This window comes from Ictidomys tridecemlineatus, chromosome 2, assembly GCF_052094955.1.
Source record: "Ictidomys tridecemlineatus isolate mIctTri1 chromosome 2, mIctTri1.hap1, whole genome shotgun sequence".
NCBI lineage: Eukaryota > Metazoa > Chordata > Mammalia > Rodentia > Sciuridae > Ictidomys > Ictidomys tridecemlineatus.
Window position 1 is genome coordinate 205,609,939 of NC_135478.1, and position 18,737 is coordinate 205,628,675.

The following is an 18,737-nucleotide window of genomic DNA, read 5'->3' on the forward strand; positions in this document are numbered from 1 at the left end:
CCCTCGCGCCGGCCTCCTGGTGACGTGGCCCCGCCCCTTTGCGCCCCGCCCCCAGACCGTGTCTCCGCCTTCGCCCCTCCCCCACCGCGATGCCCTTTTGGCTTCAAACCCCGGCTCTCTCCGCCTTTGGTTTCTGGGTCCCGCATAATCTGAAGAATCAATGTGGCTCGGTGTTGACCGAGAGTAGTGGATGCAGTTGGCAGCGGTCGAGGTCGGCCAGGCTGCCGCCAGGCTCCTTCTCCCCTTCTAGGTCTGCTGGGCCCGCTGACCCTCCAGCCGCCTCTCCACCAGGTACGCTCCTTTTCCGCAGGTCGGCGATCCGCGAGGCTGGAGGCGCGGTGACTGCGGCCCAGCCTGCACTCAGCCTCAGAGCTGGCCAGAGCTGAGCGGTGACAGCCCTCGCTAGGCGCACTCCAAGCCGCAGAGCGAGGTTTTTTCGCAGACCCCGCCGGGTGCAGGCTGGCCTCACAGGGACTTCCTGGGGCGAGGGCTGCCGGAGGGCGCCGGGGGCCAGGTCGGTCGCCCTCACTAAGTGGACAGCCCCAGAAGGCGTTCAGGACGATCGGTGCACTTTGGTGTTTGGCTGTGTGCGATGATCTGTTGACTTTAGTTCAGTACAGAGCAATTTCCTTTTTGTGTGTGTGTAAGTTTATTTGAACAATAAAAAAGAGTGGAAAATGAAGTCTCAGTTTTTTAATCTGTAAAATGGGGATGGTGATGTGAATATCGTAAAGATTAAATTTAAATGTTTGTGAAATGTTTTATAAGTGGGAAAATACCTAAAAATTTTAGGAATTGTATAGTGACTGATTTTTGATCTCAGCTCAGGGAAGGAAGAGAATGTCAATGTAACCGTTTTGCAAAAAGGTTTCTTGAAACACAAAGATGGATTGTGACACTGTTAACCAAAATGGTGAACACCGAGATGGATAAGTTTGCTAAGGAGAAATGTGAATTTTGTTTTGGACAGGTTTAGGTTGAAGGACCTGGAGCTACAATGGTGAAACTTTATTAAAGTTTGTTGGGGATATTTATTATAATTTCTGAGAAAAAGATCATGTATTTTCAAAACAAAGTACAAAAAGAGCATCAAGATTTTGTCTGTAAGAAAGATTTAAAAGTTTCAGGAACACTAACAGAGAATACAGTTAAAGCCATAGAAGGAAATGAAATTGCCCAATAGGGCACATAAATAAAGCAAGTAATGATGTGCAGAGGATGATAAAAAGGGAGAAAAGGCCTCAGAGTTGGGAAGAGAACTGGGAACAAAACTTAACTCAGTCAAAAGTCATAGTTACAAATATTGAGATTGTTTGGGTTTTGCTAAGCTATTTGGATATCGATAATTTTAAGCCTCAAATTTAATCTGTGAAAATTAGGTAATACTTGTGAGAGCTGTTGGGAGGATTAAGTGCAACATTTTTGAAAGTTTAATCACTACAGTGCCTTGCATAGAGTAAAAGCTCAGTCATTCTGGTGAACTTTGCACCAACTCTTCCACCCTCAAATTCAAAAAGGCTAACACTTGAAAAATAGGCCTTTGATTTTACTATGGGAAATATCACTGGTTTATTTAATGAGAATATGAGCATGTGATAAAGGCAAATACTAGATAAAAATGATAAATTTGAAGTTGAGACAGTTTGATTATACTGTCAAGAAATTTGTCAGTGTGGGAAAATGTGGTGATAAGAAAAGAAGTTTGGGTCTTTGGAAAGTTTAAAAGATACGGGAAAGTTTTAAGTGTGTTTCTACTAAAGAAAATTAATAATGACAGTTCATTTATGTTCTTTCTAATGAAAGAAAAGTCATGTTTCTTATTAAGTGAAGCAGGACAGTAAAAGTTGCAGCCTGTGCTGTAGAGTCACTCATTACTGGACCCTTAACTGCATCACAATGATAATTCTAAGCCCTGAATAAGCAGAAAATCTGCCTTATTGGATAGTTTCCCAATATATCATCCAAGGTTCTTAAAAATGTTATTATTGGAACCCAAATCTTTTAGTAGCCACAGGAAGGATTTAGTCATATACCTATAATCAGTGAAGATAGAAATTTCCTGGGGCTGGGGATGTGGCTCAGGAGGTAGCGCGCTCGCCTGGCATGCATGCGGCCCAGGTTCGATCCTCAGCACCACATACCAACAAGGATGTTGTGTCCGCCTAGAACTAAAAAAATAAATATTAAAAATTCTCTCTCTCTCTCTCTCCCCTCTCTCACTCTCTCTTAAAAAAAAAAAAAAAGAAATTTCCTTACCCATCATCTCAATAATGAAGTCTGTTGCTAAAAGCATGAGGTTTGTGTTAAAGTAGAACTTCAAAATGGGCTAGAAAAAGAACCCTTCAGATGAAGGGTTTACATTCAAGAAGAGAGGAATGGGGCAGGTTTATTTGTGGTGAGAAGCTTGCTTAAAGAGTTATGTGTGGTGGGGGATAGAAGGGGTTGGGGATTAAGCCCAGGGCCTTGCATATGCTAGGCAACTGCTCTACACCCCAAGCCCTTTTTAACATTTTGAAATAGGGTTTCCCTAAATTGCGCAGGCTGATCTCAAATTTAGTATCAATTTTCTGTGATAGTCTCCAAAGTAGCTGGGATTATAGGCATGCACCACCACACCTGGCTGGTTAAAGAGTTCTATTGAGGAAAAATTAAAGAATATTAAACAGAATCATCTAATTAAATGAACATTTGGCTATGAATCAAGAGAAATGAATTTCTTTCAGTACTTTAAGTAGTTTCATGACCTTGGACAAAATACTTTAGAATTTCCTCACATGTAAATGAAGGTCAGTCTATAACTTTTTGTGATTATCAAATGAGAACTAATCTGCTTTCTCATATCATGTCACACATATCCAAATATAAACTTTACATTGTAGAGTCTTAGACAAATTAGTTCTGCAATATGTATCACTGTCCTCTTTTCTTTTGTTAAGTCTCTTCTCTTGGGTAATAGTTATTCTCTTTCCTATCTATAGCAAACCTAGCTTAGTATCAACCTTTATATCCTGTTCATTTGGGGCCATCAATAGTCATTCCTGTTTGATTCATTTGCCAATTATTGGTGTTACTTCTGAAATGTTTTCTGTTCCCATTTTTATTATTTTAAAAAATATTTTATAGTCTCACTACACTGGTAAATGGAGGACATAAATTCTTCAAGATTAAGTTCTTAGTTTTTTAGACTAAGCATATAAAAGGATAAAATTGGTTAATGGTCATAGTACTGAATTCTGTTTTAGGTGAAGGTGGACTGGGAAACGGTAAATTTGACCTTATCAAATACTTAAATATAACCTAAGTGAAGGAACAAAAACGGGGAATAAGCAAGACAAGAGGATTCAGAATTTAGAAGTAGATTTTCCTGAGACAAAAATTCAGAGGCTGCTGTAACAGCTGTTATAGATAATTAACTATTTCAAAGACTGTATCTTACATCCTGAACTGTTATAAATTCCTTTAGGAAAGCACTAAACACATTTGACCATGACCATAAAACAGTTTACCTACCCTACTTCCTGCATTCCTTCTGTATTTTTTTAGCAACAGTGTGCAACGTCAGTGATTTGGGTGCAAATCCATAAACTAATATAAGACCCATAGATGTTCATATAAAGTTAAAATTTTTCCAGTGATATTAATCAGCATGTAGAAAGTGCACTCATTTTAAGCATACATATTGATAAATTCTAACAAGTATCTACTATCATCACTCCAGTGGGAAAGTGGTGCAGCCATATGGAAAATAGTTTGGCAGTTCCTCAAAATGTAGAATATTTGTTCATCTGAGAATACTTCATTCCTCTTTCCAGTCTCCTCTTTTCAACCAGAAATAAGCACTCTTCTGATTTCTATTATTATAGAACAATTGTGCCTGAAACAATTGTTTCAGCTTTATTATGAATGATAGAATTTGTATTCTTTAGGTTAATTATTTTTCATTATATAGTATTTAATTATTTTTGTGATTCATTGATGTTATATGTCTCAGTTTCTTCTTTTTTATTGCTGACTAGTGTTCCATTGTGTGTAAGTAGGAGTTTGATTATCTATTTACCTATCGATGCATATTTAGTCTCTATTTGGGGCTGTTAGGAATAATCCTGCTGTGAATAATCCTGCTATGAACATTGTATACAAGTGTTCTTTTTTTGTGTGGGGCATGGGACACACTTTTATTTCTCTTGGATTGCTAGATCAGATAATAACTGATTATTTCATTGTATGAGAAACTACTGAATTTTTTAACTCTTCCTCTAGCAGCAGTGTATGAGAGTCCTACCTATTGCACATCTTTATCACACACAAGGTGTGAACTGGTATCTCATAGATTTTTTTTTAATTGAGGTTAAATTCATAAAACAAAATTTAGCATTTTAGCAATTTTGAAGTGTACAATTCAGTGACTTCCAATATACTAACAATATTGTGCAACCATCACCACTATCTAATTCCAGAACATCTTCAACAAAACAGAAAGGAACCTCATATCCATTTAAGTACTCATTCTATACCTCTTCTCTCTAACTCCTGCCAACTACTCTTCTACTTTCTATCTAAGGATTTACCAGTACTGAGCATTTCATTTTAAGAAGAATCATACAATATGTGAGTTTTTAAAATTTTGTTGTTGTAGATGGACAGGATACTTTTACTTTATTTATTTTAATGTGGTACTGCTGAGAATCAAACCCAGTGCCTCACACATGCTGGGCAGGCACTCTTCCACTGAGCTACAACACCAGCCCCTATATGTGGGGTTTTTATGTTTGGTTTCTTTTGTTTAGCAAGTACTTTCAAGTTTAATCCATGTTGTAGCATGTATCAGTCCTTTTATATGGCTAAGTAAAATTCTCTCATATAACATTTTGTTTATCTACTCATCAGTTGAACATTTGGTGGTTCTGCTTTTGAGTATTATGAATAATGCTCTCAACACAAGTTTATGTTAGACTGTTGTGTTTTCATAAGGGATTAGGTCTCTAATTTTTACTTTTTTTCTTTTGTGGTGCTAGTAATCAAATCTGGGACCTCATGCATGCAAGGCAAGTGCTATACCACTGAGATACATTCAGTTTTGGTCTCTATTTTTCTTGTGATGACATCTGGCTTTGGTATCAGGCTAATAGACTGGCTTCATAGAATGGATTTGTGTTTCCTCCTTTATTGGAAGAGTTTAAGAGATACTAGTGTTATTCTTTTTAAATGTTAATTATATTCATCTATGAAGTCATCTAGTCCTGGGCCTTTTACTCAGTTAGGTAGATTTTGATTAGTGATTGAATCTCTTTACTTCTAAGTCTATTTGGATTTTCTATTTCTTTTCTTTTTTTCATACTGGGGATTGAACTCAGAGGTGCTTAACCACTAAGCCTCATCCCCAGCCCTTTTTATTTTGAGACAGGGCCTCACTGCATTGCTGAGGCTGGCTTTGAACTTGCAATCCTCCTGCCTTAGTCTTTTGAGCCACTGGGATCACAGGCATATGCTACCATGCCCAGCTCTTGGACTTTTCAGTTTCTTCTGGAGTCAGTTCTAGTAAGACTGATAGTAATGACCCTGCTATTGTTTCTGATTTTAGTAACTCAGGTCTTATTTCTCTTCCTGCTAATCTAGCCAAAAGTTTGCCAATTTTGTCAGTCTTTTTCCATAACAACTTTTATTTTCATGAATTTCATGTATTTTTTAAAAATTTTCTTTTTCTAATCATTATTCTAATCTATATTGATTTTGGTTTGTTCTTTTACTAGTTCTATAGGGGGAAGTTCAGTTTACTAATTTCAGATCTCTTACATTTTATTATAGGCTTTTACAGGTCTAAGTTTCCCTCTGAGCACTGCTTCGCTATATCATTAAAGTTTTTGGTATGTAGTATTTTCATTCATCATGAGGTATTTTTACATTTCCATTGAAATTTTATCTTTGACCTATTGGTTGCTTACATGTTTATTGTTTAATTCCTTATATTTATGAATTTTCCAAATTTCCTTTTGTTGTTTATTTCACATTTTCTTTTGTGGTCAGAAAAGATAGTTTGTATTATAGTCTTACAATTTATTGAGACTTATTTTGTGGCTTTTCACTTCATTTCTTCTGGAGATTATTCCATGTTCACTTGGGGGAATTTATATTCTTTTCACATTGAAGTGAGATGTTTGAAGTTTCCAGCCATTTGTTTTCAGTTCCAACTGTATTTCTAGTTCTATCAGTTGTGCTTCACATAATTTGGGGCTTTATTTAAAATCTATATTTATTTATGTGCATTTATATTATTTTTGGTTAGTAATCTATTGCCCCACATGATCTAAAAGACAATTATGTAAATTAATAGTTTAAATAAGGTTGATTGCTGTAATTTGTAACAACATATATCATTTGTAAAAATAGGAACATTTTTATATCTTATTCATGATTTGAAACATTGTAAAACATTCTACTTAGCTTTTGTGGCAATTTTTGTTTTAAAGTCTATTTTGTCTGATATTAGTACTGTTACTCTGTTTTGATTATTGTTTTCTTTATTATTATTATTCTTTTCATAGAATATCTTTCCATTTTCACTTCCAGCCTGTTTGTTTCTTTTGCTGTAAAGTAAGATTCTTGCACATGGCACACAGTTGGATACTTTAAAAATCATTCTTCCTGGGGCTGGGGATGTGGCTCAAGCGGTAATGCGCTCGCCTGGCATGCGGGGGCGGGTTTCGATCCTCAGCACCACATAAAAATAAATAAAGATGTTGTGTTCGCCGAAAACTGAAAAATAAATATTAAAAAATTCTCTCTCTCTCTCTCGCTCTCTCTCTCTCTCTCTTAAAAAAAAAATAATTCTTTTAGTATGTACCACTTAAATAGAGACCTGTCCATTTGTATTTAATGAAATTACTCATAAGGTTGCTAGTCAGGAGAGTTGTAATTTTCATATTAATTTATAGCACTCTTTCAGATTTGTGCCAATAGCATTTTAACAATAACTTACTTCGCTACTTTGATTTTTGTTTTTTTATATGTTATACCTTTTTTATTCATCAGTTCCTCCATTACTGGTTCTTTTTTATTCCTGCTTTTAAATGATAGATGTTCCTAGTGTACTATTTTGATCCCTTCTTATTTCTTTTATTTGTATGTATATTAGGTGTTTTCTTAGTGGTTCTGGAGATTGCAGTTAGCATATAATTTATAAAAATTTAGCTCAGAATAATACTAGTTTGGCTTAATAGAATATAAAAATTTTGCTCCTATATAGCTCCATTCCCCACCCTATTTATGTCCCCTGACCCCTCAGTACTGGGGATTGAACTCAGGTGCACTTGGCCATTGAACCACATCCTCAGCCCCATATTGGATTTTATTTAGAGACAGGGTCTCACTGAGTTGCTTAGCGTCACTATTGCTGAGGCTGGCTTTGAACTCGCAATCCTCCTGTCTCAGCCTCCCGAACTGCTGGGATTACAGGTGTGTGCCACTGTGCTGGGTTTATGTTCCTATTTTTAGAAATGATATATGTTGTTGCAAATGATAGCAATCTACATTATTTATAACTATTAATTTACATAATTGTCTTTTAGATCATGTGGGGCAATAAAGAGATTACTAACCAAAGTAATATAATACCAATTTTTACATTTACTCATTATTAGTGTTCCATTCTTTCACTTTCAACCTATTTGTCTTTGAATCTAAAATGTATCTCTGGTAGACAGGGTATAGTTTATTCCTGCTTTTTAGTTGTACTATTTAATTAATTTACCTTTAATAAAATAGGGTTTACATTGCTATTTTGCTACTTTTCCAGCATATCTTTTAAATATGCATGTATTTTTTCTGTGTATGTAACTCCATTCTTCCTTCATTACTGTCTCCTCTTGGTTTAAAAAGATATTCACTTTTTTTTGTTGTTGTTGGGGGGGTATCAGGGATTGAACTCAGGGGCACTCAACCACTGAGCCACATCCCCAGCCCAGTTTTTTTTTGTATTTTATCAGAGAAAGGGTCTTAATTAGCAGTTCGTTGTTGGTGAGGCTGGCTTTGAACTCATGATCCTCCGGTCTTAGCTTCCCGAGCTGCTGGGATTACAGGCATGTGCCACAGCACAGCCTCTTATACCATTTTAACTCATTACCTTATTGTTTCTTTGACCTTTTTTTTTTTTTTTTTTTGGTAGTGGGGATTGAATTCAGAGGCACTTGAACACTGAGTTACATCCCAAGCCCACTTTCATATTTTTATTTAGAGACAGGGTCTTACTGAGTTTCTTAGTGCCTCACAGTTGCTGAGGCTGGCTTTGAACTCATGATCCTCCTGCTACTGCCTCCTCAGCCACTGAGATTACAGGTGTGCGCCACCACGCCCAGCTCTTTGACTTTTTTTGTGTGTGTGTGTATGTTTTTTAAGTGGTTTCCTGGACAGAAAGGGTTGCAGCTTTCATATTCATTTATAGCAATCTACTTCACATTCATGCCAATGGATTTTAATAATTACAAAAATTTGGTCTAATATAGCTCCATTGCCTTTCCACACTTTATACTATTGTCATTCAGACTACATCTTTATATATTATATGCCCAACAGTACAGATTTATTGATTCATGCAGTTGTTTTTAAATCAGAGAGAACCAAAAGGATTTACAAACAAGAAACACATTTATGTGTTTGTCTTTTGGAGATTATGTATAGAGTATAGTGTGTCTTTGTATGGATCTCTGAGTTTATCCTAGGGATTTGTTGAGCTTCTTGGATATACAGATTCATTTCTTTCATCAAATTTGGGGGCTGGGATTGTAGCACAGTGGTAGAGCACTTGCCTAGTAAGTGTGAGGCACTAGGTTTGATACTCAGCACCACATAAAAATAAATAAAGATCCATCAACAATTATTATTATTTTTTTTAATTTGGGATGATTTTGGCCATCATTCTGCCACCTTCTGTCTTCTCTTTCTGGGACTCCTATCATGTATATGTTGGTATACTGAAAAATGTCACCAATTCTCTTAGGTATGTTCATTTTTCTGCATTCTTTCCTTTTTTCTATTCCCAATTGATGGGTAGTCTCAATTGAGCCATCCTCAAATATACTGATTATTTTTTCCTTGTCAAAATATATACTGTTGAACTTTTTGTTAGTTTTCTTGGTAACAAATACTTGAAATAATTGACTTTTAGAGAGAAAGTGTTTATTTTGGTTCAAAGTTTTGGTGGTAACAGTCCATGATTTGTTGGCCCTGCTGCTTTTGGCCTTGTGGCAAGACAACACATCACAGCAGCAGCACATTCAAAACCACTCATCCTCATGGTCAGGATGTAAAAGAGAGGAGAAGTTAGGATCCTAATATCCCCTTGAAGGGCAACCTTCATCGATTGGAAGGCCTCCTACAATAGCCCACCCATTGAATGTTCCACTCCTCCCTACAGCACTACAGGAGGGGAACCAAGCTTTACCAAATGAGCCTTTGGAAGAGAATCATCTAAGAAATAGCAACTGCCACTGGCCCCCAAAAGTGTCTGTGTATCTCATAATGCAAAATGATTTTAGTTCATTTCCAGGAGTCCCCAAAGTCTTAACTGTTCCCAAGATTGCTCAAAAGTCCAGGCCCAAAGTCTCTTCTTAGACTTACGGAAAACTCAGCTGTGAGCCCTTGTAAAAAATTTAAAAACTGTGTACTTACAATGTACATATGACATAGGGTAAGCATTCTTATTCTACAAGGAAGGAATATGTAAATAATGAGGGATGAGATCAAAGCATTGCAGAAACATAGGAGACCAGATGCCAAATTTTCAAGTCTCCATGACTGGCATCCAGGGCACCTTGTGGTAGAATGCTGGACAGCCCCATCCCTATGGTTTTGCTGGTTGCAGTCCACATAGCCACTCTCTTAGGCTGACTCTTCAGGCTTCCAGCAACTTCCCTTTTTCACCTGATGGGGTCCGAGAAGGCCCTGGAAAGGGGGACCTCAACTCAGGATAACTGGGTCCTTGATGTTCACAGCAGAAAAGAATTTCAACACACGTAAGTTAGTAAAGCACAGAGGTTTATTTAGTGAAAGCAGAACATTCAAAGAGAGAGAGAACACAGATGTTCTCAAGAGCAAGATGCAGTTTTAGGGTCTCACCTTTTTTTTTTTTTTTTAATGGACACAGTATCTCTATTTATTTATTTTTCTGTGGTGCTGAGGATAGGACCCAGTGCTAGGCAAGTGCTCTACCACTGAGCTATAACCACAGTCCTTCTCCCCTTCTTTTAAAGGAAACTTTGTGAAGGGTGGGCCGGGGAAAGTATGTGGGATGGCATTAGTCTGGTGATCACAAGATTCTTTATGGTCTGGCTTTTCTCAGAACCTTTAGGTTGATGTTGTCTCCTTTGTCATATCAATAGATAATTTTGGAATATAACACTATTTATAGGGTTCTTGAAATATTTTGTCTCCCTTTTTTTTTTTTTTTTTTTGTACTGGGGATTGAACCTAGGTGCACTTAACCTCTGAGACTGAGTCACATCCCCAGCTCTTTTTATATTTTACTTAGAGACAGGGTCTTTCTGTGTTGCTTAGGGCCTCGGTAAGTTGCTGAGGCTGGCTTTGAATTCCTGATCCTTCTGCCTCAGCCTCCTCAGCCACTGGGATTATAGGCATACTTTCTTTTTTAGTTTATTTAAAAAATACCTATTAAATGGGGACAATTTTCACAAGAGATTAAAGTTACTTTAAGATTTACAGATTTACCAAGAATTTAGAAATGATAGTCCTGAGGGAAAAACTGGTTTTGGGAATAAGTTATGAGGAACTTGAAAAGGTCTGAGAAAAAATGTGAGGAACTTTAGCACAAGGCTTTAAGATTAAAGTTATAGTCTCCTTTTCCTTCCTTTTTTTAAATTATTTTTTTCCTTTTATTTCTTATATCTCACCTTGACAAACTTTCCACATTCCGGGCATCTCTTTCAGAGTATCAGTTGTAGCTTTGGCTTAATTTACAACTCTACACATTGCCCTGTGAGAGAGTGCTTGCAGGGACTCCAGCCCAACAACATTCTGCCTGACCTCCCAGGATTTCCTTTGATATCTTTTTGGAAGCCTTCAAGAATGGATCCTACAACTCTTGAATTCTGCAGTGTCTGAAAACTAGCATCACATGCACAAATGTCCAAAATCTGCCACCAGTATGACCTGCAATTGGGTCTGCTTGAAGCATGGCTGCAGTGATTTCTGAGTATCTTGCCATCTTAGTTGTTCCTGGCTGAGCAAGGTACCCTGGGGCTCTCAAAGAAAGAAAGTCTTTGAAATAAATTTGTGCTGATATACCTGTAATGGATGGATTCTTGTCTGTAGTCTAGTTTCCAAGAGAATCCTCATTTCCATCTGAAACAACATCAGCACAGTCTTTACCATTCATATTTCTATCAGTATACTGGCTTTCTGAACCCTCAACAGAATTGCCCATTAATGTTTATGTATAGCACTCTAGGCTTTTTCTTGCTTGCTTTTGCAAACCTTTATAATTTCCTCTACTTTATCAATTTGAAAAACTTTTCCACATCATCAGGTGTAGTTACAACGATGACCTCTTTCTTGGTACTAATATATTGTTTTAGTCAGCTTTCCATTACTGTTAATGAACACCTGAGATAATCAGTTTATAAGCTGAAAAGGTTTATTTTGGTTCATAGTTTTGTAGGTTTCAATCCATGTTAGTTCAGCCTGTTATTTTTTGGTCTGTGTAAGGCAGTACAACATGGCAGCAGCACATGGCAAAACCATTTGCCTCATGACCATGATGCAAAAGAGAAGAAGAGAAAACTACTGGAGTCCCTCTCTCCCCTTCAAAGGCATGCCCCAGTGACCAGAAGACCTCCAACTAGGCCCTACCTTTGCCTCCTCTTAATAGCACCATGGAATAAGGACCAAACTTTTAACATACATATGGGCCTTTGGGAATATTTATTCAAATCATAGCAATCCCCTAGTAGATTTTAAATTCAGTTGTGTGCTTTTCAACTTAGGAATTCAGTTTGAGTTGTCTTTAAAAATAATTTCCATTTCTTCATTAATTTTCTTTTTTATGAAGTATTGTTTTAATCATTTTCTTTAGTTCTTTGTCCATGGTTTTATTTAACTCTGACAATATTTCTTTTTTAAATATATTTTTTTCAATTGTTGATAGATCATTTATTTATTTATTTATTTATATGCAGCAATGAGAATCGAACCCAGTGCCTCACACATGCTAGGCAAGTGTTCTATCACTGAGCTACAACCACAGCCCAATTCTGACTATATTTCAAACAGTTTTTTTTTAAAGTCTGTCTTCTAAATCCAGTGTCTAGCCTTCCATAAAGCCATTTTTTTTCTTTTTCTTTTTTAAATTAACTTTATTTATTTATTTATTTATTGTGGTGCTGAGGAATAAGGATCAAACCCAGTAACTCACACATGTTAGGCAAGCGATCTATCACTGAGCCATGACCCCAACCCCAAGAGACCATTTCTTTTTATTTCCATTTTCTCTATGTATGGGCCATACATATTTCCTTGTTTATTTTCATGCTATATCATTGTTTAAGATTGGATATTTTTAATATTACAGTGTGGCTGTTCTGAAAATGAATATCTCACCTTGCCCATGTTGGGTTAGTAACTTGGGCTGTTGTTTGTTGCAGTTGTTGGGTTAGTGACTCTTCTGAACTAATTTTGTAAAGTCCATATTCCTTGTCATGTGTAGCCACTGAAGTTTCTGGTTAGCTTAGTAGTCACTCTGTGATTTGATGGAAATTTGTTTTCAATGAAGTCTAGAATTAAAAAATAAAGCCTTCTGCATACCAGGTTAAGTATGTGATTTGTGTGTGTGTGTGTGTGTGTGTGTGTGTGTGTGTGTGTGTGTGTATACTGAAATATAATTTCAATACTCAAACCAATTACAACTCGATCTTAACCTTTACTTCCTGCATGTCTAGAGTTTAGAGGTCAACTAGAAGTGAAAGCATAGTGTCTTCCGTAGCCTTTTGGAGCCTTTGTTCCTTCCTGAGCATGCATATGGCCTTTTAGAGAGATGTGGGAGTTTAATTCTTTGAAACAACTTACTGCCTGTTTACTTCTCCCATCCTTTTTGTGTGTCTATTTTTTTTGTTTTGTTTTTTTAACCTGTTATCCCTCATCCCAAGCAGCAACAGCTGACACATTGGTTTTTAACAAACATTCCTTGAGCAATTGCCTCCTCAACCTGGAAAAATTCTGAGTTAAATGAAATAAATGCACTGTACCTTTGCATTTATCCTTTAGACAGCCACCAAACTAGTCAAAATAATCACAATGCTTTGTGAACAAGGTTCTCTCTGCTCCACTGCCATCAGAACCCATAGTAGGAACACAGAGTGCTCTCTTTAAGACCACCACTTAGCCAGAGGAGGAATAATATGGCCATGATAAATTAAAAGCCACAGGAACTTCACTTTAAAAAAAATAAATTTAGGTACAGTTGATCTAAGCACATTAATAGTTTCCAAGAGATGAGGTAAAGTTGATTTTGACAGTTATTGCTAGGTTATACTGTTCCTATGGAAGGACTATTAATGGAGTTCTCTACTCCTCCATATTCCTTATATAGTTTTAATGTGTATTTTCTCAAAGACTGAAGATTTGAATATTTTTTCAGGTATTTATTGACCAGTTATGTGTGTTTCTTTGTTGAGTATTTAAACTTTTGCCCATTTTCAGTGGAAGATCTCTTGTGTTCTTGGATAGACAGAATTATCAAAATACCCATATTACCAAAGTATTATACAGATTCAGTGCAATTCCCACCAAAATACCAATGACATTCTTTTTAAAATTTATTTATTTATTTATTTTTAGTCATACAAGACAGCAGAATGTATTTTGGCATATAATACATACATGGAATGTACATACATCAGTCATATTGTCTATTCTATTCTGCTGCCCTTCCTATCCCCCCTGCTCCTCCCCTCCTCTCCCATCCTTTCTCTCTAATGTGAGAGACTTATGTGACAAATAAGTGTCTAATGTGACACACTTTTTTTTGTTTTTCTCATTACAACATCATATATGTATTCTGTATAATAATGAGGTTCTCTTTCCTTCTTCTGTGCAACTCCCCTTCTCCCTCTTTTTCCCTCCCACCTCTCTTCCCTATTTAGTGGTAGTCTTCTTTTCATGCTCTTCTTCCCTATCCCATTTTGAGTCTCACCTCTTATATCAGAGAAGACATTCGGCATTTGTTTTTTAGGGATTGGCTAACTTCACTTAGCATAATCTGCTCTAATGCCATCCATTTGCCTGCAAATGCCGTGATCTTGTTATTTTTTAGTGCTGAGTAATATTCCACCAATGACATTCTTAATAGAACTAGAAAAAAAACAGTCCTATAATTCATTTGGGAGAGGAAAAAAGACCCAGAATATCAAAGCAATTGTGAGCAAGAAGAGTGATGCTGGAGGCATTACAATATCTCACCTCAAATTATACTACAGAAGTGTAGTTATAAAACAGTGTGATATTGGCATCCAAACAGACATGAAGACCAGTGGAATGACTAGAAGACACAGAGACAAATCCACATAGATATAGTTATCTGATACTTGCCAGAGGTCCCAAAAATGAACATTGGAGAAAAGATAGCCATTTTAACAAATAGTGTGGGAAAACTGGATATCCATTTGTAGAAAAATGGAAGTAGATCACTATCTGTACTATATTGAACTCAAAGTGGATTAAAGACCTAGAAATTAGACCAGAAACTTTGCAACTGCTAGAAGAAAACAGGTTCAACACTCTAATGTATTGGTGCAGGCACTGACTTCCTTAATAAGACCCCTAAACTTGAGAAATAAATCCAAGAATTAAGCAGGATGGCAGCAAATGAAAAACTTCTGCACAGCAAAAGAAACAAAGAGTGTGAAGAGAAAGCCTATTGGATGGGAAAAGACCTTTGCCAGCTGCTCCTCAGGCAATTAATATCCAGAATATATAAAGAACTCAAAAGTGGCTGGGGTTATGGATCAGTGGTAAAGTGCTTGCCTTGCACATGTGAGGCTCTGGGTTGGATCCTCAGCACCACATAAAAATAAATAAATAAAATAAAGGTATTGTGTCCAACTACAACTAAAAAAAATAAAAATTAAAAAAAAAGAACTCAAAAAATTAACCCCTCCTCCCAAAACATCAATAATAACAACAAAAAACTTAATAAATGGGCAGAAGAACTAAACAGACATTTCTCGGAAGAAATGGCAAGCAAATATATGGAAAAATGTTCAACATTCCTGGCAAATCAAAACTATATTGAGATTTAACTCACTCTAGTTAAAATGGTAGTCATCAAGAATACAAATATAATAAATGCTGGCAAGGATGTGGAGGGAAAAGGTTGTTGGAGGGACTGCAAATTACTACAACCACTTTGAAAAGCAGTATGGAGATGCCTCAAAAGACTAGGAATGGGCTGGGGTTATAACTCCATAATGGAGCACTTGCCTAGTGTGTGTGAAGCATTGGGTTCAATTCTCAGCACCACATATAAATAAATAAATTTCTATCAACAACTAAAATATATTTTTAAAAATAAAAAAAAGACTAGGAATGGAACTACCATATGATCCAACAATCCAACTCCTTGGTAGTTATCCTAAAGAACTAAAATCAGCATACTATAGTAATACAGGCACATGAATATTTGTAGCAGAGCAATTCACAATAGTTAAGTTAAGGAACCAGTCCAGGTGCCTACCAATAGATGAATGGTATATGTACAAAATGGAGCTTTATTGAGCCATAAAGAAGAATGAAATTTTGACATTTGCTGGTAAATGTCAGAACTGGAGAATATCATGCTAAATGAAATAAGAGAGACTCATAAATTCAAGGGTCAAATGTTTTCTCTTATATACAGAAACTAAACCAAAATGAGAAGAACCAAAAAGAGAGGTGGGAATCCCATGGAAATAGAAGGAGACTGGAGAAGAACAGGAAAGGAGGATGGGAGGGAAAGAGGAAGGACTGAGAACTGAAGTAGAGCAAATTATATTCTTTACATGTATATTATGTAAAAACTGAACCCAATATTACGTTTAACTATAATGTGCTAATAAAAACAGAAATGGAGAATTCGGAGTTGTCTATTATTACTATATGCATTGAGACTACTTTTTCCTGATGTTATATCTTTTTCTTAAGCATTGTCTTTTTTAATGTTCTCTTTTTTAAAGGTAATGTACATTTAATTAATCTTACCCTATTACACTGTATGAGTTGTGACAAATACATATAGTGTAATTACCACAATCAAGATTCAAAACAGTTTTATGATACACCCCACACCCAATAATTTCCCTAAGTCCTATTGATGTCAGCTTTTACCCCTTCACCACCTTCAGTCCCTATGCAACCACAAAATTTTTTTCCTTAAAGTTTTGCCTTTGCAATAATGTCAGTTAAACAGAATTATGGCATGAGCCCTTTTGAGTTTGGTTTCTTTTATTTTGCATGATTCATTTCAAATTCATCTGTTATTGCATTAATAAATACTTTATTATGTAGTATTCCATTTTAAACTTATACATATTTGTTTCTCCATTTCCTAGTTGAGAGACATTTGAGTTCTTTCTAGTTTGAGGCAATTATAATACCCTATAAGTGATTGTGTATAAGTTTTTGTGTGAATATGAATTTCTCATTTTACTTGGGTAAACACAGAATTGAGATTGTTGTGTTTGGTGGTAAGTGCATTTTAAAATTTTTAAATTTTATTCTCAATATTTTATAAAGCAATAATATATTAAAAGTGAAAGTATAAATATTGGCACAGACCTTTTACTAAACTACTATATGTATTCATATTTTGAATTTTTTCAACTGATTTCCTTTTTCTGTTGTAGGATTTAATCCAGCATTCCATATTGTACTTAGTTCTCTTATCTCTTTAGTCTTTTAATCTATTATGGTCTTTTTTGTTTGTTTGTTTGTTTCTTCTTTGTGTGTGTGTTTGGGGGGGGTACCAGGAAGCGAATACAGGGGCACTTAACCACTGAGCCACATCCTCAGCCCTCTCTAAAATGTTCTTAAAATTTTGAGACATGGTCTTGCTAAGTTGCTTAGGGTCTCACTAAATTGCTAAGGCTGGCTTTTAACTTGCAATCCTTCTGCTTCAGCCTCTTGAGCCACTGGGATTACAGGCATGTATCACTGTGCCCAGTAGGTTCCTCAGTCTTTTCTTGTGTGTCATGACCTTGAAAACTACTGGTCAGTTATTTTGTTGGGTGTCCCTTAATTTGGGGTTGTGTATTTTCTCATGATTAGATGGAGAAAATGCATTTTGGGCAAGAATATAATAAAAACATCCTTTTTAGTACCTTGTTGCATTTAGTACATGATGTCAGCATTTCTTATTGCTTACATTAACCATGATCATGTTTTTAAGGTAATGTCTGCTGAGTGTTTGCACTGTGAAGATAGTATTTATACCTTTGTAATTAATAAATATAATTTTTTGTAATTAATATCTTGGGGAGATACTTTGAGATATGCAAATATCTTGTTTCTCTTCATACTACTTGGTGTTCTTAAGGTGACTTTCAATTTCTTATTTCTTACACTTTGATAAGAATTCTTTTGTAAGGAAAAAAGTTCCATCTCCCTGTTTTTTAATTTAAATTATTTATTTATGTCAGTATCTACTCATGAGTATTTATTTCATGCCATGGGTTATAATTCAAAACTACTATTTAGTTTGTTGTTCAAATTGTTCTATCTTTGTCCATTGGGAACTCTTTCCTCTTGGTTTCTTTGCCCTTCAACTTGTTATCTTACCTCTATAAATCACTTCCTTATTTTTTAGCAATATTGTATGTTCCAGGCTCATCTTGTATTTTTCTTGCCCTAGACCTAGCATAAACTGCTTCTCCAAGGGACCCTTATTCCTTTCATTAGAAAAGGGAAAACCACGGTCTTGTCAATATGTGTATTTATTATTGCTAGGGCATTATGTTAAAGCAATATCTGTTTTGAAAACAAAGTGAAATTACAGATAAAATTAGAATTCGCAGGTAAATTCTGTTAAATATTTAAGGATTGAATAATTCCAGCCTTGGACAAACTCCCAGAGCAGAAAGATAGAAAATATTCCCCCGTTGCATTTCATGAGACTAACATAGCACATTTACCAAAACCCAATAAGGATGGGTAATAGAATGACTGATTTGAAAATTCTGGGCAGAATAGAAATGGTAATAAATTATGTCAAAATTTGCAGGATAAGCTTAAGTAGCAAATGTATAGCATTCTAAAGCCTGTATTAGAAAAGAAGAAAGATCCTAAGTAACCTAGAGCTGGTTTAAAGTGTATGGGAGTATGTATATAGGTTGTATACCAAAAGCTATGTCTTTTTATATGAGAGACTTGAGCATCCTCAGATTTTGGTATCCACAGGGGAGATGTGGTTCTGGAATGAATCCTCCACAGATACTGAGAGATGGTTGTACAAAGAAATAATAAAGACGACATGAGAAAATGATGGCCTAGAAAACAGAATATAGTTGAGACAATAAGACTGAAAATTGGCTATCTGAGAAGATAAATAAAACTTATAAACTTCAGCCAGACTCATCAGGGTAAAAAAAAGAAGACACAATTTAATCAATATAAAGAACAGGAGAAATAATGCACAAAGCTTAATGCTATTAAAAGAACAATAAAGTAATACTACAAGAAACTTTATGCATATAAATTTAATC

The 18,737-nt window shown here is 35.9% G+C and overlaps 1 protein-coding gene across 3 annotated transcripts in view; it reads left to right on the forward strand.

The window, feature by feature from the left end:
* The first annotated feature begins 150 nt into the window (after positions 1-150).
* The window catches only part of Slc25a40 (solute carrier family 25 member 40), a 48,048-nt gene continuing 29,461 nt past the window's right edge, over positions 151-18,737 (forward strand). For all 3 annotated transcript variants that reach the window (XM_005340009.5, XM_013365047.4, XM_078040494.1), the window contains exon 1: positions 151-291. The gene's annotated coding sequence lies outside the window, so the exon portion shown is untranslated. The remainder of the gene's footprint in view (positions 292-18,737) is intronic.